This window comes from Sapajus apella, unplaced genomic scaffold, assembly GCF_009761245.1.
Source record: "Sapajus apella isolate SASKATOON/1434 unplaced genomic scaffold, GSC_monkey_1.0 scaffold23, whole genome shotgun sequence".
Classification (NCBI taxonomy): Eukaryota; Metazoa; Chordata; class Mammalia; order Primates; family Cebidae; genus Sapajus; species Sapajus apella.
In genome coordinates this window covers 33,545,163-33,569,720 of record NW_022436963.1, presented here as the reverse complement: position 1 = coordinate 33,569,720, position 24,558 = coordinate 33,545,163, and the positions used below count along the sequence as shown (strand labels likewise).

Sequence of the window (24,558 nt, the reverse complement as noted above, 5' to 3'; positions counted from 1 at the left end):
AGGGAATGAGGATAAGAGAGAACACTAGCTCTCTCATTTCCTTTTTCTTTTTTTTTGGGAGACAGAGTCTTGCTCTATTGCCCATGCTGGCATGCAATAGCAACATCTCAGCTCACTGCAACCTCTGTCTCCCAGGTTCATGCTGTTCTCCTGCCTCAGTCTCCTGAGAAGCTGTACTCTAAGTGCACACCACCATGCCTGGTTAAATTTTTGTATTTTATTAGAGACGGGGTTTCGCTGTGTTGCCCAGGCTGGTCTCGAACTCCTGAGCTCTGGCAGTCCACCTGCCTCAGCCTCTCAAAGTTCTAGGATTATAGGTATGAGCCACTGTGCCAAGCCTTTTCCTTCTAATAAAACTACTAATCCCATCATAAGGGGCCCAGCTTTATTACCTCATCAAAAGTAACTCCCAAAGGCCTCATCTCAAAAATATCATCACATTGAGGTTTAGGGCTTTCACATATAGATTTCAGAGAGACACAACTCATTACATAGCCATGGGTTTCACAGGCCATTCTGCCACCTACCAGCCTGTGACCTTGACATGTTACCTAATTCTTCCAGCCTTCTACAAATCTGGAGAAATGAACTTGAGACAAAGTGAAAGGGTTCTGGAAGTCTTGAGATGTAGAAACAGATGTAACTACATCATAAATGTATGGAAAGATATTTTCTGACTGCCAAATATATGTGTGAATGTGGGGAGAATATTCAGGGGGTGGAGGCAATAAACTGACCTCTGGAGATGGGGAGGAGGGCAGGTGTCATAGCCCTACAAGGCAGTAGCAATAGATGCTGTAAATGGAAATGTAAGCATAGATAAGACAGTACATATGGAAGTACAAAGGAACATCTCAAGTTCCTGGGAGAATTGGTGAAACAGAAAAGAGGAGTAGGAACCTTTGACTGCTGTTCATTGCCTGTTTTTCGTTTGTTCAAACTGTAGTCTCCCTCCCCCCACCCCAAGTTGATTGCATTTGTACTTAGAGAAAAGATGATATAGCATGATATAGGATTCAAATTACTAGACTGACTTACTAGATTTTAAAAGGCAAGGTCCAGTCATTTTACAATGATTTGGATCAGAAAGAACCAGCCCATTTCAACATTTTCCCTTTCTTTACAGGTTAAAGGAAGATTTCAGAGGCTATGGTCTAACACAAACCTGAATAGTACAATGAATCTCCAAAATGAGCTGGCAGGAAAGGAGGTTGGAACCCTGTATGAGTCACTTTCCAGGGTAAAGCCCAGGGAAGAGTGAGATTCTGAGTTCTACACTCCAACACAGAGAAGGAACAATAGAACAGAACTGTCCACGTGGCATGTGGAGGCAGGTAGAGCTCAAGGGACTTCATCTACCTCCCTTCCATCCATTCAGAACTGGGGAACCATAAATGATTTTGCATGCAGAAAAGTGGTGACAGATCTTGTCCCCACTGAGTTTCTACGTGTCTAAAGTGGCTTGGGAGGACTTCTCGGTGTGCTTTTCTTATCTAAAGAGCAGAGCAGTACCTGAGAGGCAGACCTGAGAATATCCCTCAGTGAGGTTGATCAGACATGAACTCAGGTCTAGGAAAAGGTGTATGTATGTCTACATACATCTCTAGTATTTCATGTGGAGGGATGATGATTGTCTTAGTCCATTAGAGCTGCTATCACACGATATTACTGAGTGATGATTTAATTCTCATAGCTCTGAAGGTTGGGAAGTCTAAAATCAAGTTGCTGGCAGATTCAGTGTCTGGTGCGAATCTGCTTTCTGATCTTAGATGTTGCCTTCTCACTGTGACCTCACATGGTGAAAGGGGCAAGGGGGCTTCCTTGGGTCTCTTTTCTAAGGCCACTAATCACATTCATGAGGGCTTGCCTTTCATAACCTGATCATCTCCCCAAAGGCCTCACCTGCTAATACAATCAACTTGGGGATTAGGATTTCAATATATGAATTTCAAGAGAACACAAACATTTAGACCATAGCAATGACCAAGAACTGTGGCTTTACAAGGCCATGCGCCAAGGCTAGGGGAACATCTGAGGCACTGGGAACCTGGGAAAAGATGGGAAGCCAGGATACTGGACTGCCCAACATCAGGTTCTACCACCGAGCGAAGCAGGAAATATATGTTTATTCATTCAAAAATAATTTTTTGCACACCTGAGTTTTTGAACTGATATTTCTATGCACTGCAGCTGAACAATTATTATCAATTTGACCCATTAGGAACAATAAAATCTGGGTCAGAACCCACCTACAGCTCAGAATTTGAGTTGGGGGTTGGGGAACATATAGTAGGCATCAAAGGAAAATGGAAAGAATCTAGTATATGTTAGGAAGGGAAATCCTCAAGCTTTAAATGTATTGCAGGGTGTGCAGCAAGGATGTGAAAACTAGAGTTGCCTTCACAATGAAGTGTCATACTGCATATAAGCTGACAGGAGCATTTCTGATGCCCTGCTCAGAAAAATAGACGAGTTGGATGATTTCCCTCAGGGAAATGGGATCTATTTTAAATGGGGATCTTAATGCTACAATTACAGCTCAGTTGTCTATGTACCAGCATTATGAGCCTTAAACAAGGGCACAATATGAATCAGGCCCCAGGAAACCTGTCTTCTACAACCTGATCCACCTTACAAAATAAAAGAGAAATAAGTAGTAAAATGTGAACTTGAGTTAGAGTCAGTCTCAATTCTGAGTTTTAGGTATTTTATCATGACGAACAAGATTAAGAGTCCCATGGTGTTTTTTTGGGGGGGATGGAGGGGGAGTCTAGGGAGTCACTTGAATTTAGAATATAAGCCAGAATACAGGAGAATTAAAGGAAGCAAGAAAGACCAAAGTTAGTAGGATTAATAAGGGCAGTATAGAACTTTATGTGCCTAAGCTGAATACATACCTGGCTGACCACAAAAGTGACTGTTAACCTATTAAGCTCAACAAGAACTTGTAGGTCTCCTTCTTGTCTTAGGACTCCAGAAACCACAGTTAATGAGATTACTCAGCTCTTCTGGGAAGACAATGTATTCTAATGATGGCCCATTCCGCATGTTGTCTTTTTTAGTGACACTCCTCTCTATCCACAGGTGAGATCTATATAATTCTCCTTAGATCTGGGTGGGGCATTAAAATTATTCCATCCAATAGACTATGATAGAAATGTTGCTATATTGTTTTCCAAGGCTGAATCCTTGGGCTATAGCTTCCACCTGTCTCTCTTGATCGCATTCTTAGGATGTGTGCCTTGAGCAACCAGCAACCATGCTGTGAAGAGGCACAAACCAGCCTAGACAGATAGATGAGATGGATAGGCTTACATGGAGTGGAACTGAGGTCCCCAGCCAGCAGCCAGCAGCCAGCATCCACCACCAGCCCAGTGAGTAAATGAAGCTTCAAATGATTCTACCACTCAGCCTTTGATCTGCTTCAACTGTTGCAATGCAGAACAGAGATAAACTATCCCACTAAATCCTGACCAAATTACAGATTCATGAACAAAACAAATTTGTCTTGTTTTGAGTTACTAAGCATCAGGACATATTTTTTACACTACTAAAGGTAACTGTGACTCAGCAACAGGCTTCACATGCCTGACATTACTCACACAAAATGATAAATTCATTTTGAGATCGTTAAAAAGTGACTCTAATTTTGCTTCATTGTTAACTTGGAATTATCTATGACCTCTCCAACTCCATGCCTTCTGGCCCAGTAAATCCCAAATAAATGAATATTATTATCTGAATTGAATATTAAAGTTAACTGAGAAGTCCCATGTAACAGCAAAAGTTCTAGACGCAGCCTGTTTCACAGGTGAACATACAGATTTCCAGCAGGAAAGAAAATATAATGGCCAAATATATTTTTTTTCTTTTTTGTCAAGTTCTCATTCTGAAGTACAGTGGTGCTATCTCAGCTCACCGCAGCCTCTACGTCCCGAGTTCAAGTAATTCTCCTGCCTCACCTTCCCAAGTAGCTGGGATTACAGGCATGTACCATCACCCCTGGCTAGCTAAGTATGTTTTACAGTGAAAGTAAAAACTGTTAAGTTCTATCAAAAAACAACTTACCTGAATGAAAAAAGCAGTAAATGTATAGTGAAAAAAACTGGGTTGAAATTTTCACACAGTCATTTTCTAGCTGAGCAAGTCACTTAATTTAGCCAGGCCTCAGTTTCCTCAAAAGCAAAACCCAGTGATTTTTTTCCTCAAAAGCAAAACCCAGTGGGGAATAATACCTCATTGGGACACTTCTTGTGAAGATTTAATTCAACAGATTAACAGACAGAAAAGTGCTCTAGATTGTTACACGAAAGAAAATAATGAATAAGAATTTTTTAAAATGATATTTTCAAAAAGGACCAGCTAAATCTTAAATGTTAAAACAGCCAGCTAAATCTTAACATTAATCAGAGGTCTACTTTTCACTTAGGAAAATTAAGGACTTATTTCATTAACCTGTATTTAGTGGTAGTACATGAAACTTATTTTTAATTTACTGATAACCATCTTACTAATTTCTATTTTGGGCAGCTGTGGTTTTAAATGTGCCTGGCCTCTTAGAGTTTCATCTGCTGATGCTTGGCTGTTATCCAAAACATAAGCTACAGGGAATGAGAGCTGGCAGCGTTGGTATTATATTTTTGATGTTTGAAACTCCCAACCAGTTTAGAGGTTTTTTTAATAAAGCATTTTAACATTAATGAATTAACAGCTTAATGTCAGGAACAAGGTAAAACAAGAGAGAGAAACCTTGATATAAAACATTTTTCTAGGAAAAAAGATCCCCATAACTGAAACCTTTTTACACTCTTGTTTAAAACCTATCATACCTGAATTAAATAAGGTGTCATGGTGGACAGAATGAGAAAGCTTATTCTGTGATGCTTTCTGGTACACTTTACATAAGAATCATCAAATGGCATTCACTTGCAGCTGCCCTCACCCTGGGCTTGATTTCACAGAACTTCCATTATCATAGGCACAATTCCCTGACCCCTCAGAAATGCTGCGAAGGCCTTCCTGGTTGAAGACACTGAAGCCTCTTGCTGAAGAAGAAATCACACCACAGCTGTGCTCCCCTGGGGCTTGTGCTCTGTTGAGAACTAAAGCCCCACAGTTCTTACAAGGGGGGTCCAGGAACCATGCCTATGAGCTTTCCGAGACTGTTTGAGAAATCAGTTATCCTCACCATAATGCATAGAAGTAGGAGTGAGATTTTAGCTGACTGCCGCCACTCCAAGCAGTCCTCTTTTATGACAAAGTGAGTGAAACATCACACGTTGGCATTTTAGAGGCTACATCTGGGTTTCACCAGTTAGATGTAAGAGTCCCGAGCCACCGTAAATATGTGCTTTGGGCAGCAGTTCAAATCCCACTTCGGTCATGTGTCACATGGATAAGCTCAGGAAAACTACTTAAGTTAAAATCTGCTGATAAAAGAAGTTCAGAATTTATTGAACCATTATGAAGATGAACTAGGATAATCCCCAGATAGTTTTAATACCTGGCCCATATAAGCCCTAAAAGGCAATCAGCAGCTAGTATCAAAATAAAATAAAATAAAATAAAATAAAATAAAATAAAATAACCAGCCAGGCATGGTGGCACACAGCTATAATCCCAGCACTTTGGGAGACCAAGACAGGCGATTGCTTGAGGTCAGGGGTTCGAGACCATGCTGGCCAACACGGCGAAACTTCATCTCTATAAAAAATAGACAAGTATGGTGGCAGGTGCCTGTAATCCCAGCTACTCGAGAGGTAGAGGGAGGAGAATCGCTTCAACCCAGGAGGCAGAGGTTGCAGTAAGCTGAGATCATTCAACTGCACTTTAGCTTGGATGACAGAGCAAGACTCTGCCTCAAATAATAATACTAATAATAACTACTGTTATTATTACAATATCATACATTTGTTTATTCATACAAACATTTTCTGTACAACAAATGTTTATTAAATGCTAATTATGTGTAAAGTGAGGACAAAGCAACTTCTAAGAAATTAATACAAAATAAATGACAAAAAATTTCTCTGCACCTACCTCAATTTTACCAGGAGAAAAAGATACGGGACATTTGGGGTCTCAGTGTGATTTCTGTAGCTTTGACTTTTCTACTTTCTCCTGTTATCTTGTGAACACGATGTCAAGCGAGATACAGAGTGTGAAAGAAAGCATCATGCCACAACCTTGCTTGTGAAAAGAGTATTTGAAATACCAACCATGCTGAAGGGAGGCTGAGAGCAGAGAGATTGACTGTCCAGTGGGTTGGTGGGGTCAACAGGAAGGTGCATCTCAGGAACCTAGAATTACGGTTCATCTATAAACCACCACATTAGATTCCTATAATAATTCACAAATCCATCTCAATGCAAAGAGCAAAGCTCTAAGTCTAACAGGACCTGATTAAAGTTAAGTGAAAAAGTACTGAAATGCTTGGTCATCAATGGAAGCAAAGAGTCAGGTTGCAGATGCAAATGTTGGCAATCCCCTTCACAGAACTAGCCAGTGTGCCTCTCTGGTCCACATCCCTATTGTAGAAAGAGACAGCAGGATCTGATAGCTTGATGCCATTCAGCACATCAGTGCTCCAGCTCATGGCTCTAGTTGTCACTGAATCCTCAACAACAATCTTCTTTTTTGATATTGGCTTCGTAAAACATTGACGATATGATTTCTTAGTTGGATTTTACAACTTAATGACCTAAAATTACAGGCCAAAAACCAGGACAGTGTTCCGTAACGGGGTGATTTTTGCCCTTGAGGGAACATGGTGAATGTCTGGTGACATTTTTGATTGTCACAACCGGGCGGTGCTACTGGCATTTAATGGACAGAGGCCAGGGATGATGCTAAAACTAAACCTGCTACAATGCTTCAGGCACCTTTCTCCCTTCCTCCCTCAAACACAAAAATTATCAGGCTCAAAATGTCAATAGTCCTGAAGTTGAGAGAGTGAGTTAAGAGAAAATATTTGGTGTCTTTTTTTTTTACTTCTATATTTGATACTGCACTCATGTTTTAAGAAAACTGGCATCTCTTGAGCATTTCACATGAGTAACAGGGCTCTCAAGTGTATTCCTAATTCTCACAACACTCTTTGAGGTCTTTATCAATATCTCCATCTTACACACGGAAAAACTGAGGGTCACAAAGGTTGAACGACTTGCCTAAGGTCACAGAGAACCAAAAATCAAATCCAGTTCTGTTTGAAGCACGAGGCATATTCTGTGACTCCACAGTCATAACTTGAATTCAGAAAAAACATTCCAGCTAACTGAAATTAGGTGGAATTTTAAAACCTGGGAGTTAGCTGGGAATTTTAAAATCTGAGAAAAGTTTCACTGAAGTGGACTCTGGAGAATAACATCGTCTCCTTGCACTTTGTGGAAAGTATTCCACTGAGCTCTACAGTGGATAAAGGGTCATGCTGCTGCCTTCTATCATGGTAAACACTTAGATCAAGATCAGGCTCACAGTGGATTTATATTGTACCATGCAATGATTTATGTTAATTATTCAATTCTGCGAATGAAATAGCCCATAGTTTTTACAAGGGAGGTCCAAGGAGCCATGCTCATGAGCTTTAAGAAACTGAGAAATCAATTATCTTCACTGTGGTGGATAGAGACAAGAGAGGCATCGCAGATGACTGCACCCACCCCAAGCAAGTCCTCTTTGATGACAAAATGGGTGAAACATCCCCCATGGGCATTTTAGAGCCTACATCTGGGTCTCACCAATTAATACATCCAGAGATGACCAGTTTCCTTTGACCAAACTTCTTAAAATGTAGCTTGTATTGGAATCATCTGAGAAGCTTACTAAAGATACAGATATTTTGATATTCTATCCCAGAGATTCTTATTTGACAGGAATTTGCAATATTCATAAGCATTTCATGTACTTTTGTTGCAATGGGTCTTAAAACAATCTATGCTGAAAGTTACCTAGAGTAAGTATCTATTTCCAACTTTTTGTTCCTCTCTAGGATTTCTCAATAGAACTACATATTTTTTATATGATGTGTTTTAATTATTTCTTAAAATAGACAAAAAGGATATAAAAATTTTATTAGCAGCCAATGTCTGAGATCAAAACACACCAGAGTCTTTTCTGGAAGGTCCATTCTCATTAACTCAATACTCACTGCACACCTATAAATCGGTGGCCCCCAGTTTACAGCTGAGGAAATAGATTAAGTCACTAAAGGCACACACAGTTCCTAGTGGAGTGATTTAGCTCTACTAAAGTGAAATATTCCCTTTAAGCAATTTTATACTGGCTGAAAGATCAGGCAAATATGCAAATAGCTATAGACAGGAAAGATGAAGTGCTATAAAAGAAATACGTTATTTGCTCTGGAAGTTCAGAGAAGCAAAAGAGAAGACACTATGAAGTGATCAGGCAGGGGTGGTTTTGGGTTATGGTTGCTGATGCTCTTCTCTAATTTTTAAAAATTGTTAATTATTCATGGTATATCAGAGTTATATCTGTTTACAGAGAATATTATGTTTTGTTTTGTGCATACAATGTTTAATGATCAAATCAGGGTCATTAGGATACCATCACCTCAAGCATTTATTGTTTATTTGCAATAAGTATATAATAATTCCACTCTTTTAGTTTGAAACATACAATGAATTATTAACTGTAGTCATCCTATTGTGCTACCAAACACTAGATCTTATTCCTTCTATGTAACTGTGTTTTTGTACCCAGTAGCCATCCCCTCTTCTTCACTGATTATTTTAATCCATGCAGTAACAACTATTTTGAGGGTCCATTCCTCCTATGAAAACACCCAGAGAAAGGAGAGAAGGTGGAAACTGACCACACTACTAACTGCATAGTCCTAGAGGGAAATATTTTTCAGCCTTTATAGGGAATCTGTTTTCTCTGCAAAAACTTTCTTAGGCTGAATTCGCCAATGCCTTTTCTGCAATACACCTAGGAATTGAATGCAATTCCCTACTCTCTGGACTCATTTATTTTCTCCAGGCGCTGCCTGGCAGCCATCTGTAACTGTAAATAATAGTTCCATTTGGGACAATTAAAATTGATTTTCTATTATGCTAAACTCACTTAATTGGTATTCCTTCCTTCTCCACATTGATGAGTTTTTTAAACATGGCATCGGGTGTCTGGACAGGGGAAAGACACCATCAGCGTCCAGATTGGTCGCCTCATGTATCTCACCTCCTTGCCCCTTCTCCACTCTCCCAAGAACATCTTTCTTCTTCTCAAGGCACCTGCTGCTAGATCCTCTCCCAAGTGTGCTCCAGGTTGTATAAAAACATTTTCCCCAGCATCAACAAAGGGCTTTTCAAGATAAATAATTTTATTTCATAGCTTGACATGAAGAAAGAACCCACAAGCACTTTTGCATCAATCTCTCAAATTCCCAAAAGTCTCTCTTCTGCTAAAAAAAAAAAAAAAGATAAACAAGATCCCTACATATCCATTTTCTTCCAAAAAGATTTTTGAAGTATTTGTCTTTATCTGATACTCAAAAATAAAGAAAAAATATTTTACCATTGCATACACACACACAGGCACTCCTTCTCTTTGCTGTGTATGGGCTCTGCAGAAATGGCATTTCATGCAGATAAACTTTGACTCTCACACTAGAAGGTAATTTACCAACCTCTTATCTATTACACTTCACTTAAAAAATAATAACTGAATTTTATCTTTTTTTCAAGCTTAAAAATTCTATCTCCTCATTCTGCTTAGCATGAGCCTCCAAAGAAGCAAAAGTAAAAAGGAAAATAAGCTTGCCACTGAAAATGCTACTCATAGACTTTCTCATGGTCACTGAACAGTCATTTTGTTTTCTTTTCCTTTCCTTTCCTTTCGTTTTGTTTTTATTTCCAGAGCAGGGTCTCTGTCACTCAGGCTGGAGTACAGTGGTGCAATCATATCTCACTGTAGTGTCCAGCTCCCTCCTTGGTTCAAGTGATCCTCCCACCTCAGACTTTCAAGTAGCTGGGACTATAGGAGTGTGCCACCATATCTGACTAATTTTTTATTGATTAAATTTTTTTAATGGAGACAGTAACTCACTATGTGGCTCAGGCTGCTTTCAAACTCCTGGCCTGAAAAGATCCTTCTACCTCAGCCTCCAAAAATGCTGAGGTTACAGGCATGAGCCACTGATTCTAGCACTGAATGGTCATTTTAAATTTTAGGCAATAGCTCCTGAGGATAAATACTGGACATACACTGCTGATGTGACACCGAGACATCCTGTTCTTCATCTTCTTACACCTATTTAGACAAGCGCTAATGCCTTCATAGGCTGATTGAGAAATCGCCAGGATAGCTGTATTAACAGGTAGTTTACCACAGTTTTGAAACTAGATTGAGAAAGTCAAAATAAATTTTTGAAAAGGGGCTCCGAGGTGTTCAATCACTTTGGCATGAGATGGTGCACGTCTGAATATGATTATCTTCAGCGAAATGAAGCTGAAGAGATGAGAGGTAACACTCTGATGAATGCAAACACGGTCTGTAATGAGGGGTCCACTCAGTCTTAATGAGAAGCAGTCACAATGTCTGGTGCATTCACCACTGTGCAGCAGCCCATGTGACCAGGTAGCAAATGACTTCTGTTTACGTTTGAAGGGAAAAGGAAACAGGCTCAGGTGTGATTTTATCTTGGCATCACTGTTCAAGTACTGTAACGATTATGTGTTCCTTTTTCTAAGTTTCTATATAATGGTGACATTAATCCTTTCCCACAACCCCTATAATCAAGGAGCAGACATGAACCTAAGTCAAGTTCCTTAGGCTCACGTTTTCTGGAATTTGGAAGCTTAGTTGAATGCAATTAGGAGGTGGGTAATCAGATTCACTCTGCTGGTGACACCCCAAGTAATTGTCTCTTCCTTTCTGCTTCCTAGATTCCAAGGCTTATCTCGGTTTCTTAATTCTCTAAAATATTCTAACCACGCTAAGGTCTTGTTGCCCAGTTGGATTCCATGTGCTAAGTTAGGTATTGGTAAAGTTCTGAAAAGGACCTGGGAGTAAATATTTTAGACTTTTCCAGATGTGCATTCTCAGTCACAGCTATTCCACTCTGCCACTGAAGCGCAAACACAGCCATAGAAAATATGTAAACAAATGGGCATGGCTGTGTTCCAATAAAACCTTATTTATGGACACTGGAATTTGAATTTCATGTAATCTTCATGTCATGACATATTATTCTTGTTTTGATTTGTTCAACTATTTGTAATTTTAAAAACTATTCTTAGCATGTGGGCTACACAAAGATAGACAGCAGGACAGATCTGATCTGACCTCAGAGCTATATTCTTGAGCTGACCCATCTCCTTCCAATAACTTCCTTTATTTTACCTAATCTTACCCAAGGCAATTTTTATTGGCTGCCACTGAAGAAAATTGACTATAATGTGTCTTGAATTTGTTTGTATCTAAACAAGATTGGCTACAAGGTTCCCCAACACTATTCATTTCTTATTTGTTCATTCATGCATTCAATCTGTGTTGAGCACCTTTTATGCTCAGGGGACTGTAATAGGCACTGAGAATACAGCTATAATTTAGGCTAATACAGTCCTGCCTTCCTGAGGGAGCTTTCTCTGTAACAGGCACAGACAATCCTGATGACAGACAAAGGAGGGCATTTAAAGAATCATTTGTGGCTGTGTGGGATGTTCTCAGGGGAGCCTGAATTTTCAAGACATGCTCTATAAAAAAAGAAAAAAATGACAAAGTCCAAGATGGTAATAATAGGGTGACCATGGCCAGGTGTGGTGGCTTATGCCTGTTATCCCAGCACTTTGGGAGGCCGAGGATCACGAGGTCAAGAGTTAGAGACCATACTGGCCAACATGGTGAAACTCTGTCTCTACTAAAAATACAAAAATTAGCTGGGCATGCCCATAGTCCCAGCTACTTGAAAGGCTGAGGTAGGAGAATCACTTGAACCTGGGAGGCAGAGGTTGCAGTGAGCCCAGATTGCACCACTGTGCTGCAGCCTAGCAACAGAGTGAGTGAGACTGTCTAAAAACAAAAAAAAAAAAAAGAAAAAGATGACAAAAGGTGACCACAAACCTGTAAAAGAGGACCAGAGAAGTTCGGCTCTGAAATAAGCTGAAACTTACTGAGGGGAAGGTAGGGTCTACCTTTTAAAGCTCTTGCTTATAAAGAAGGAAGAGGAATAAGCTATTAAAATCTCAAAAACCAATGTACACATGATGCACTTGGTTTAAGGCATTATTTTGTTCATTAAAAATAGAAACAAATACATATTACAGATGATACTGGCTTACCTTCAAAGTTCTCCAGGTCCAGCTCTCTTTTTCCAAGATAAAAGATAATTAAAAAGGCAAACTCAGAGTTCTTACTTTTCAAGTTTTCATTGGTGATTCCATATCTTTCCTCTAATCTGATATTTTTTTAATCCCCTGATACTCAGATTTTAGAGGTCCTAATATGAAAAAAAAAAAACAACTGCCCAGCTGAAAATATGAGCCTTGCCCACCCCTGTCGTGTACTCAGAGAAAATGAGTTATAGCTGCCTTCTCTACCATGCCTTTCTAAGGTGCTACTAAAGAAAAACTGTGGCTCAAGCCTGTAATCCCAGCATTTTGGGAGGCCGAGGCGGGTGGATCACGAGGTCAAGAGATCAAGACCATCCTGGTCAACATGGTGAAACCCCGTCTCTACTAAAAATACAAAACATTAGCTGGGCATGGTGGCACGTGCCTGTAGTCCCAGCTACTCAGGAGGTTGAGGCAGGAGAATTGCCTGAACCCAGGAGGCGGAGGTTGCGGTGAGCCGAGATCATGCCATTGCACTCCAGCCTGGGTAACAAGAGCGAACCTCCGTCTCAAAAAAGAAAAACTGTTACTTGCTTGACCCTAAGGCTATCATTTTCTAGGCTTGATTCACTTCGGTTTTCTAGAGGAATTATAGTGAAAGTCCATTATGAAGTGGCTTATCAGATTGTATCTTACTTAGTTCCTCCTTATCTGCAGAGGATACATTCCAAGACCCCAGTAGACACCTAAAATCCCAGGTAGTACCCAGCCTATGTTGCCCAGTTGGATTTAATGTGCTAATTTAGAGATTGGCAGATGTCTACTATGTTTTTCCAAACTCAATGTGAATACTTATAGATAATAAATAATCATAAAATAGAACAATTATGACAAAATACTGTAACAAAAATTACATAAATATGGTCTCTCTTTTGTTCTCTTTCTCTCAAAATATCTTATTAGACTGTACTTACTCTCTTCCTCCCTGTGATTTGTTGATCCAAAAACTGAGATAAGTTACTAAGTGGCGAATGGGTGGGTAGCATATACAGCATGGTACAATGGACAAAGGAATGATTCACATCCTGTGTGGGATGAAGCAATACAGCCCAAAATTTTGCCATAATATTCAGAGCATGTGCAACTTAAAACTTACTATTTCTGAAAATTTCCATGGGTTACTGAAACTATGAAAAGTGAAAGCACAGATAAGGAGAAACAATTGTCATAAGGAGCAGAGAGTTCCAAACTTCTGGTCTTGGCTTGCCAATGTAGATGAACTTAGGAACACTTATTTCATCAAATGGAGATGGTGCTGGACTTATAGCAAGAGCTCAAGAAATGCATGGTAAATAATAATATTTTGAGCTAACTCTAATATAACACTGATATATTCCTAAAGTTTTTTTGAATGCAGAGCCTCTTATTTCATTTTATCTCCTTTAATTCTCTTGCATGAAATGCCATAAGAGCCATTTTTCAAAAAAATAATTTTTCAATGTACTAAAATGAAAACAAACTAGCTAAACAAAGATGACTGAAGATACGCTTGGAAATATATTCCAGCCTCGCCATGATATTGCTCATTAATGGAATTGCAGAGTTGTAAGAAAATCATTCACGAGTATTTAGCAGATCATGTAACCAATTAACCTCTTTTTATCATTATGACATATATATTCATGTGTGTGCATGTGTATATAATTATACACTAATATTATTTACTGTATGTGTTTATTGACCAAAAATTCTTTGTGTTTTTAAATATAAAGTAAAATATCACTTGAAGGAGCATTAAGAAACTTAACTTTAAGCCACAGATGGGTGCCTTCTCTCAAAAATCTCAACTATTATTTACCACTCCCTGGTTTAATCTTTATTTTCTATTTTTTCTCACATGGCTAATTATAAATCTGATTTTTACTTCCAATGGTATTTTATTACTAAAACCTATCCCACGTATTCTGGTTTTGATAGGCTCACTTCAGCTATCACCCTCATCATTTCTATTCACAGAATCAACCAGCACTAAAGAATTGACAAGTATCTGAAGAAAACTATCAAGATCAGAGCTTTTCGCACATGGACATTCAACATGTGACTTTAGTTTTTAATCCTCCAGGTAAAAGAAACAATGTTATAGATAATGTTTTTTCTGCTCTCAGAAGCTATGCATTTATTCTTGGAGTAAGCATAGGGGAAGAGGAATGATTGCCCAAAGAAAAAATTCAAGGTGTGGTTATATGAAGAATGGAAATAACTGTTGAGCAAGCAAAAGCTCACCAGAACTTGCATATATTCTCAGACCACATTAAGGCATAAAAATATCTAAGCATTATATATTTTTGAAATAAAACTGAGCCCCACATTTCACAGTACAAATTATTTAAAAGAGAAAACACACTGAATTATAAAAATAAGCAGTATTTTTAAAAGCACAACAACTAAAATAATTTAGCACTTCCTCAATGATAACTACCAATTAATAATCAACTCAGGTCTATTCACTCTGTCTTGAGTATCAAAAGTTAGTAGAACTATACCTGTTCTAAAACTGGACTATGCATCAAGAAAGGATTTGGCCTTCGCTTTTATCTGCTGATAGGTTAATTGGTTTTAATTAGCTTGCATACCTTATCAGAACCAAAATAGTTTCTTTAGTCTGACAAATCTTTGGAGCATAGCAAATATTTTTTTAGAAGCAACTTTTTCCATTAGATACAAAATGCTGTAGCTTCTTTCCTTCTTAGGACTCAGTTTGACTCCCATATGTTCACACTTCTCTATGTGGAAACAATTCTAGAAGTATCCAAAATATATAATTGATATTTACTTGTCCCAGTAGCTGTGTCCTGACCAGACACTCTGCTATGAGCCCACTGCTGTGGTTCCTCTTTCCAAGTTGTCTAGACTGGATTTTTCCCTGCCTCATTCTCAGCCTGGTTCTCTAGGCTCAAAGGGGAAAATTTCATTTAATCCCCTTTTCTGAAATTAACCAGAGTCAATTTCTGCAGCTTACAATAAAATATCCCTATCTGACAAATCATTTATCCAACTAATGTTTTTTTAAATGCCTACAATCTGTCAAGCACTTGTGATTCACTGTTGGGTAAGCAATAGGTCTCTGGTTGTAGGTGCTCACCTAGAAGACATAATTATAAAAATGGTGATATAAAGGCTATCTGCTAAAACATAGTAGGTGTGGGAGCTATGGTATGTTTCTTTAAATATGGCATGATGGTTTGAATGTTTCCCCCAAAAGTTCATATACTAGAAACTTAATCCCTCATCTGTCACTAATGGATTAGTGTTGGCTCTGCCCTCACGAATAGATTAGCAGACTAATGAGGATTCTGCCCTCATTCGTATTGTTATCACAGGAGAGGGTTTATTAGTGGGGGATAGATTTGTTGTAAAAGTAAACTGTATCTGGCTCTCCTGTTCCTGCCTTTTGGCCATACGATGCACTCTGACATGCTATGACACAATATAAAGGCCCTTATGAGGTGCAGCCACCATGTTCTTGAACTTCTCAGCCTCCAGAATTGTGAGCTAAATAAACTCTTTTTTTCCTTTGTAAATTATCCAGTCTGTAATTTCTTATAGCAACAGAAGACAAATTAAGACAGATAAGTCTACCAAGAAGTGGGATTGTTGGTAAAACAAATACCTAGAAATGTGGAAATGGCTTTGGAACTGAGTAATGGGCAGAAGCTGGAAGAAATTGGAGGAGTAGGCTAGAAAAAGTCTTTACTATCATGAATGGAGCGTGAGAGTGAATCTGGTAAAACCATGGAATAAGAGAAGACTAAGGAAAGTCTGGACCTTCTTAGGGATTACTTAAGTGGTTATGACTAGAATGTTGATAAAAATATGCACAGAAAAGGCTACTCTGATAAGGTCTTGAGAAAGACGGTGCTGAAAACTGAAATTAAGATCCACTCCCAACCTTGTTATTAGGTAACAAAGAACTTGGATGAATTCTGCCTGTGCCTGAGAGCTTTTTAGAAAGCAGAATTCAAGAGTGATAAATTAGGATACCTGGTCAAAGGAATAACTAAGCTACAAATCACTCAGGCTGCTTAATGTCTATTTTTAACCACTTACAATAAAATATAAAGGAAAGAGTTGATTTAAAGACAAAATTTCTAATTAAAAAGGAAGTAGAGTGCAAAGATTTGGAAAACTAGCAACCTGATAATGTGGTAGAAAATGAAAGAACATGGGACCAATTGAGAAGGAGATTAGTATGTATAAAAGAAAGCCAGAGGCTATCAATCAGGACATTGGGAGAAAAACTTGGAAGGCATTTTAGAGATCTTTGAGGCTGCCTTTCCCGTCATACACCCAGAGCTCTAACAGGGCAGAATGGTTAGGGCGATGGGCAGCTGCAAAGGGCCACCTCAGGTCTCTGCTCTCTGCATTCCAGCACATGCTGGCCTCTCCATCTGTGGCTCAAATGGCTCCAGTACTTCAGAAAGTATAAACTGTAGAAGGTATAAGTCATAGAAGGCTTAAGTCATATACCTTGGCTGTGTTCATGTGGCTGTAATTCTGCAGGCATGCAGAAAGCAACAGCCGTGAAATCATGGCTTCCTCCACCTGGATTTCAAAGGATATCACAAAATCCTGGAGCTTAGATATAGAACACATAGCGGTTATTAAAGAAGTAGAATCACTGCAGAAAGACTATAGTCAGCCAAAGCTGAGCTAAAAGTTGGGATTGGAGTCTAAGCTGCCACAAAAAGCCCCGTCTAGGGGAATGCCTGCTAAAGCCGCAGGGTCAGTGTCACCCTCAAGACTCAAGAACTGTAGAGCTACCAGTGTATAACACTAACCTGTGATAACTGCAGGCAATGGACTCAGTCTGTGAGAACTGCTACATAGGAGGAGCCCTCTAAAGTCACTGGGGTAGATGTCAGAAGCTTTGTGGAAGAGGGGGTCCTAATCTCCACTGTGTCCCGGAGGCAGCACAGAGTGAAAAATCATTCTGAAGCTTCAGTGAATAATATTGTTTCTACTGTAGGACTGTTGGCTTACTTAGAACCACTTATCCCATTTTTCTTGCTTCCTTTCCTCCTTTTGGAATGGGCATGTTTATCTTATGTCTGTCCCACCATTATATTTTGAAAGTAGATAACTTGTTTTGATTTTATGTATTCACAACTGGAAGAAATTTGCCATGGGCTGAATTATGCCTTGAGTTGCCATATCTTATTTAAATGAGACTCTGGACTTTGACTTGATGCTGGAATGAGTTAAGACTATGGTGCTATTAGGATGGAATTAATGTATTTTGCATGTAAGAAGGACATGAATTTTGGGGGCCAGAGACAGAATTCTATGGTTTAAATGTGTATTCCAAAGTTTATGTGTTGAAAGTTGAATCCCTCTATTTTCATGAATGAACTAATAAATTAATGAGGCTCTGCCCTCATGAATGGATTAATGTTGCTATCATGGGAGTGAATTCATTTGTGTGGGAGTGGCTTTATTATAAAAAGCAAACTCTTTGTGGTTCTTTTGCTCTTGACTTCTCATCATGTGGTGTTCTCAGCCATGTTATTAACCAGATGCAGACACCATGCTATTGAGCCTCCCAGTCTCCAGAACTGTGAGCTAAATAACATTCTTTCCTTTATAAACTACTCAGTCTGTGGTGTTCTTTTATACTAAGGGAAAATAAACTAAGGTATATGCTGATAGAGGAATTACTCTAAGATGGGAGAGTGTAATCTTATAGCTCAGATCTATCTAAAGATAAGGAGGTATTTTATTGGAGAGCTGAGGCATGAATATTCTACTCAGAGGGAAGAACAAGTACAAAGAGCAGGAAAAAGCTTGGTAATTTCAAAGAAAGTGGTTTAGCCATCTGATCTATTAATGTGCCCTGGTCTCTCCTTATTCTCATTCTTTTCAGTTACTTGTGGTAATAAAATCCATATGAGGTAATCCTACTCCAAAAATGATATCATCTTTCTCCAAAAGTATTTTACCACAAAATTTTTATTGATTCTCAAATTTGTTTTTGTACATTTGAGGTTTTCCACCCAAAATAATTTTAAGTTTTTTCAGAGTTGCAAACATGTCAGATAATTTGTTTATATTCTCATATATTAGGTACAAGGGTAGTTAGCCTATAAAAGTGCATCCATTTATATTCTCAGTGTCTATCCATGGAGAACAGTTTATTGTTAGTCTGGTACCATGTGAGGCAATAAAGCTATAACAATGTTGCAGCATTTTGCTCTATGAGTTGCCTTATCTCTGAATTCATTAATTAAAGCAATTAGGATGAAGATTCTTTATCTATCTCATCTGGCCTCAAAAAGCTGACAGTTCAATTGGAGTCATTGGCTAAGTCCCTAAAGTTATAAGCTTTTATAATTAGCAATTGACTTCAGAGGATTTAACAAACAATGACAAGCATGCCAACATTTACAATCCCTTCTAACGTACAGAAGTGATCATCTATAATACACCACATTAGCATCCTCTACATAGAGTGCATGTACAAAGTGGGAGATCCACTCTGTAGTGAATGATTAAAAGATAATGTTTTCAGTAGAATCAATTTGAAAAGAAGGAGTAATCACCAGAGAAGTACCAAATAGTAGGTATGTAATTTGCCTGGAATAATTCTGGAAGTCAAAAGAACTAAAAAATATATTGCATTTGATATGATATGTAGGGAGGTCTCAGGCAAATCCTGAGAAATTTTGTGTGTGTATGGGTGTGTGTATATGTATTTTTTCCTCCTGGTGGAAAGACCACTGTCATCTAGAAAAGAGCCATTCCCTTGATTTGTTCCCATGATACTGAGAATCTGGACAGGAGAGATATGACAGAAGAAAATAAAGAAGAGAAACATTGTCCGGTCTCTCTTTTCTCAAGAATTATTAATTTTCAATACATTTTGAAATTTTTTAGAACATGTGATTTTGCCAGAAATACTGATATGGGAAATTTGCTTGCTTCTGGGGAAGCAATCACATCATCCTACACGGTATTCTTCTGCCCGGCTTTCTAGACACTCCTTGTGATAGTAAGAAGACACAATATAGTGACAGGAACATTCATAGCCCATAGAGCAAATTATGTGTATAGGTTATTACTAAGTCTATTATACAGGCAAAGAAGTGGGACAGAAATTTAAACTGAGAATCCTAAGTCACATTTTAACACTCAATGGAAATCATCTAGGCTCTTGACCTCTCAGTTTCTTCATCTGTAAAGTGGAATTTATCACACTTCAGGGTTGCCTTAGAATTAAAATGATGTTGATGAATATGCGAACAACAGCAACAACATAAACTGCCATCTATTACCACTAACATCCTCATCCATTCAGGAAACAGCAGCTATTTATTGAGCAGTAGAGAAGTATTTTAGTGTACGCTGGTTAAACACCAACCTACCATCCATTTTCTCTGAGTTTCTCAGGACACAGAACATTCTGTGAAACTAAAAAATAGTGACTCTATTAAGTAGGGCAATCATACATCTGTGCATGTGTGTGCGTGTGCACGTGCGCGCGCGCGCACACACACACACACACACACACGAGAATTAATATTTGCCCAGATTTTTCATCTTTGAATCACGTTTTTTTGTTCTTTGTTTGCCAGCTTTGCCAGTTGGTTTGGTTCTTAGACCTAAAAGAAACCAAAAGTTTCTGATACCTAAATGTCTCATTTTAATGTTAGGGAACTGAGACCCAGGGAGAGAAAACAGACTTGTTTTGTGTCTTGTGTACTCTCAACTGGTATTGAAAGTCAACTAGAAGAAGGTGTTCAATTCTAAGTGGGATATTTTTAGGAGTAATATCTTCAAACAGGAATATATCCAAAGATAAATAATGAGGGGACTGGATATAATTCCTTTTAAGAGCTGTTGTTGTTATATGACTTATTGAATGTTTATTATGGCAGTCATTGAGATGAGGGTTTTTATACATTTCACCCTCTACTCTCTGCAAGAGTGCAATGTTAGCTCTACACTTAGGATTTTATAGATAAAGATAGTGAGGTTTAGCAAGATGACATAGCTAAGCGAAATTCACATGCAGCAGGCAGGAGGGCCAGAATTTCAGTCCAGTTTTGTCTGACCCCAAAGCCAACTTTTATACAAAGTAAAAAAGAAACACAATGTAAGGCTGCATTATCCATGAAATGAGGCAATAAGTTCTTGGTTAGGATAGAAATCTCAACTGGAGGTTTTATATGAGGTCCCTTATTCCTTTATACTGTATGACCAGGGGACAGCAGAACCTGGATTTTCTGACATCCGGTTCCAAACTGTTTCCAACTGTTTATTTCCATTACATTGCACAGTGCCTTGAACATAGTACCATGTGTCAATCTGTAATTGCAAAAGATGTTCAAATGGCTTGAATATGAAATATATCCTTCCTCCAAAGAAAATGGTTATGAACAACCTGTAGGAATCATGGTAAATCATGCAGCAAAGAAATAAATACCATAATAGGTAGCTTAGTGTAGTAGATAAGAAGTCAAGTCCTGTGTTAGAATTCTAGATGAGTCAGCAGCAATCCGTGTGACCTTAAGATGCATTGCTTAACCTCTCCAAACCTCAACTGTCCTTCTATAATATAAGCGGATAAAACTAGTGCCAAACTCAGATGATTATTGTGCATTAAATGGCATGATCAAAGCATAGGGTCTGACTCAAATAGTCATTAAATGGCAGCCTTAATCATGCCATGCCTACATGATACTGGCAAAATCAATTCTTAAAAAGTCGAAGCTATAAGTTTTCCTCAAGAATTTCAAAACACCTGATTTTATGATCTTAATAAGAATATCCAAATTTCATTTTAGTGCCATGTTCAAAAGAGCAAGTTTTGATACATTACTTGAATCATTTTCATAAAAGGCAAAAACTTAAGCCTCTGAAATGGGGATAATGATACTATTTACTATCTAGGCTTGTTTTGGAATCAAAAGAGGTAATGCATGGAACATGCTTAGACAGTATCTGGCATCATATTTTAGGTACTTAACAATAATAATAAAGTCAACACTCTATATAGTCAATAAAGGCTAGCTGTTACATTATCTTTTTATTTCATTGATACTATGAAACAAAAACCTAAAATCCTCAGTGTCTTGCATGGATGAACATTTCTTCTCACCCTCACAGATCTGCAGTTTGACTGATTTGGTTGAGGCAGCTTGCTCAGCGGGACAACTCCTTCATGAAGTGGGATGGGTGGATTTAGAAGTAGGGTGCAGGTTGGGCTTGAGTCTGTACTAGGTATTTCTCATCCTCCTTGTATCCCCCATACATGTCTGTGGCATGGCAAATGTCAAGAGTGTAGGCTTCAACCTAACTATGCCTCTGCTCTAGTCATGATTGATAAGCGTCCACTGATCAAAGCAAATCGTATGGTTCAACTCATGTCAGCAGGAAGTGAAGTACATCTGCCAAAGGGGCTGAGAGATGTGAGTTAAGGTTTGACAAACAGTCCAATCAATCACTGTTGGATTCCAAGTATCCATGATCCAGATAAACAAATTTAATCAGTATCATCCAATATGAAATGAATTGCCTCTAGGCCTCTGGACAAACAAACCAGGAATGGAGATGGCTAGATAAGGTCAGGTTCAATTCCCCTTCAAGATCTTCTCCTGCACACCAAATTGAAAGAAACTGGCCTTCTGGCAGAAAAGCTGAATTTGGAATTCCAAGTAAAGAAAGCTACAGCTTAGGGCAGTGCATCTTGAAGCAAATACCAACTCTGAATTCTTATCATCATTGATGGGATGACATTTCTAATGCAACTCAAACAAAAATAATTTCCTTCCAAATTTGATGATGACTGATATATAAATAGAATGCATTTGATTCAATAGGCTATTTTATATACAGTGGACCAAAAGGAAGCAAAAACAAAACAGACAAGAGCTTTTATGAGTTTCATAGTGAATTCAAGAAGATACCTTAACCTGGTATGCCAAAACAAATTTGTAAAAATAGCTTATAAGTAATAATGTGAGAGTTAAAGATGAAAGGATGCTATGGTGGAGGGGAATTAGAAAGAATGGTGTCTAGGCCAGCTCTACAGTGAAACTGTTAGTTTTTGGCTGAATCGCTGCTATTTCCACTTCAACAGTTTTATCTTGGGAGTGTTCAAGAGTCGAACTTTAATTGCCAGCTCTGCCTTTATACTCTGTGTAATCTGGAATCATTTTCATCTTCTGTGACCCAGTTTCCTCATCTGAAAATAGGTACCTACTCATAGAGAATTTTGTGAGAATAAACATGTAAAGTATTTAAAATAGAGCCTACCAGAAAGTAATCTCCAAGTAAACATTAGCTTTTTGATGTCGGCAGCATTGTCATCATTAAGCATTATAAATGGATTTACTCCATCAGGGATCTCTAGAATACAGCATTTGATGGTTTTGTTACAGGTCTGCAAATTCATTGACCATCAAGAGGCAGCATCTGTGCCATCTCCCTTTAAAACTGGGTGGTCCTTTGAGAGTATCCAGAGGAACAGAACATTGTGGAAACTCCATGTGTCTCCCAAGGCTAGGTTAGAAAAGGTCTGCATCTTCTGCTGGTTTCTGCTGGGATACTCTCTGGGAGTGTGAAAGTGCCATGACAGAAGCCCAGGGATTTTGAGGCCACCATGCAGAAAGATTATCTATGGGAAGTAAGAGATGTCCAAGGCATCCCAGTTCCTCCCACTCAGACACAGACATGGAGCAAAGAAGCCTTTGAGATCTCCCAGTCTCAGCCACCAGGTGACTGCAACTGCATGGCAAAATCTGAGTGAGGACTGCCTAGCAGTCAACTCCCAGATTTAGGGCAAATTCAGCAATTTTTGGTGTTTTCAGTCACTGTTTTCCCATTATTTGTTATATAGCGATAAATAACCATTTTGCAGCAATTCTGCACAGGTGACTCTGCATCCGCCCCAGCGGAAGGAGGCAGCCAGAGACGACAGAGAGTGGAGGACCCTGGCCTCACCCGCTTTAAGTCAAACAGAATGGCTCGCTTTTACAGATTGAAATTCTATGTACATTTTTGTATAGGCAAAAAACTTTTTATAGCTAAAAAGAAATGTTTGAAACCACTGAACTACATGATGTCTCAAATGCCTCCCAGAGCTACAGTTTCATAAAAGAAATTATGTTAAAAATACTATCTACTGCTAGCCATACGCACTGATCAAGTGCTTTATGTATACTGAATTGTTAAATCCTCATTGTGTGCCATCAACATAGTATCAACCAAATGTGAAACAAGAGAGTCAGGATTCAAACCTGGGCAGCCTGGCCTCAGAACCCACACTCCTAATTAGAACACAAGAGCTAAACTAAGCTATTTTGCTTAACAAGAAACAAGGTTCATGCTTCTCAAGGGTACTTGTGAATGAGGGCCACGTCTACTTATAAGTTAAATGTGAGCTACATGGCACAATTGGCTTTTAAAATATTGCCCAACCCAAATTACTGTCCCCAAAGCTACATCCTGTGGAGTAAACACATTGCAGGCTGTTGCCCCTTGGAAGAGGTCATTCATTAGGTTATTTTCATAAATTAATTACTTTAGTGGACAAACATCTGTAGGCGCTTCAATTTAAAAAAAAAAAAGGCAGACAAGGTTTACTTGTGGGAAATGCTAGGAAAATATTTTCTCTGAGCAAGGCTATAGAACCCCAATAGGCTATTTTTGTATATACTTGAAGAGAGGATACTTCTTTTGTGTAGAAGAACTAGATGATAAGGAAATCTGGGACTAATAGAATTAAAGAGTTTTTGAACAAAATTTCCTTATGGATTCTTTTCAAAAGATTGGACTTCCTGGAAGAAGAATCAATAATACAAATATTATTGATGTTAGTAATATCTGTTGAGTTCCCACCATGTTCTATAATTTTAAATACATGATCTTTAATCTTTACAGTCACCCCATGATATGGGCATTCGTATTTGCATTATGCACAAGAGAAAACTGAGGCTCTGAAAAGTTAAACCTTTGTCCAGGCTACAGAGCTAATAAATGGTGAAGACACCACTTAAATTCAAGATTCAATGACTAATTTCAAATTTTGCTCTTTCCTTAGAGACACCAAGGGTGAGATTTTCTCTAGTTAATTATACAAATGGGGCCCATGTGTATGCCAAACACCCAACTCTCCTATCTCTTCTTATAAAAGGGCACAAAAGAATTACATGAAAAAGAACATTAAGACATTCTTTGCAAACTGGAAGTGCTAACATATAATCTGTAAGAAAAC

The 24,558-nt window shown here is 38.5% G+C and overlaps 1 protein-coding gene and 1 long non-coding RNA gene across 5 annotated transcripts in view; one reads left to right on the top strand and one right to left on the bottom strand.

The window, feature by feature from the left end:
• Window positions 1-3,500, top strand: part of LOC116559217 — a 4,278-nt gene extending 778 nt beyond the window's left edge. Inside the window, exons 2-3 of the long non-coding RNA XR_004272382.1 lie at window positions 2,970-3,084; window positions 3,233-3,500. This is a non-coding gene — a long non-coding RNA (uncharacterized LOC116559217). The remainder of the gene's footprint in view (window positions 1-2,969; window positions 3,085-3,232) is intronic.
• Window positions 1-24,558, bottom strand: part of GRM7 (glutamate metabotropic receptor 7) — an 878,927-nt gene that overhangs the window by 232,467 nt on the left and 621,902 nt on the right. The window lies entirely within an intron of this gene.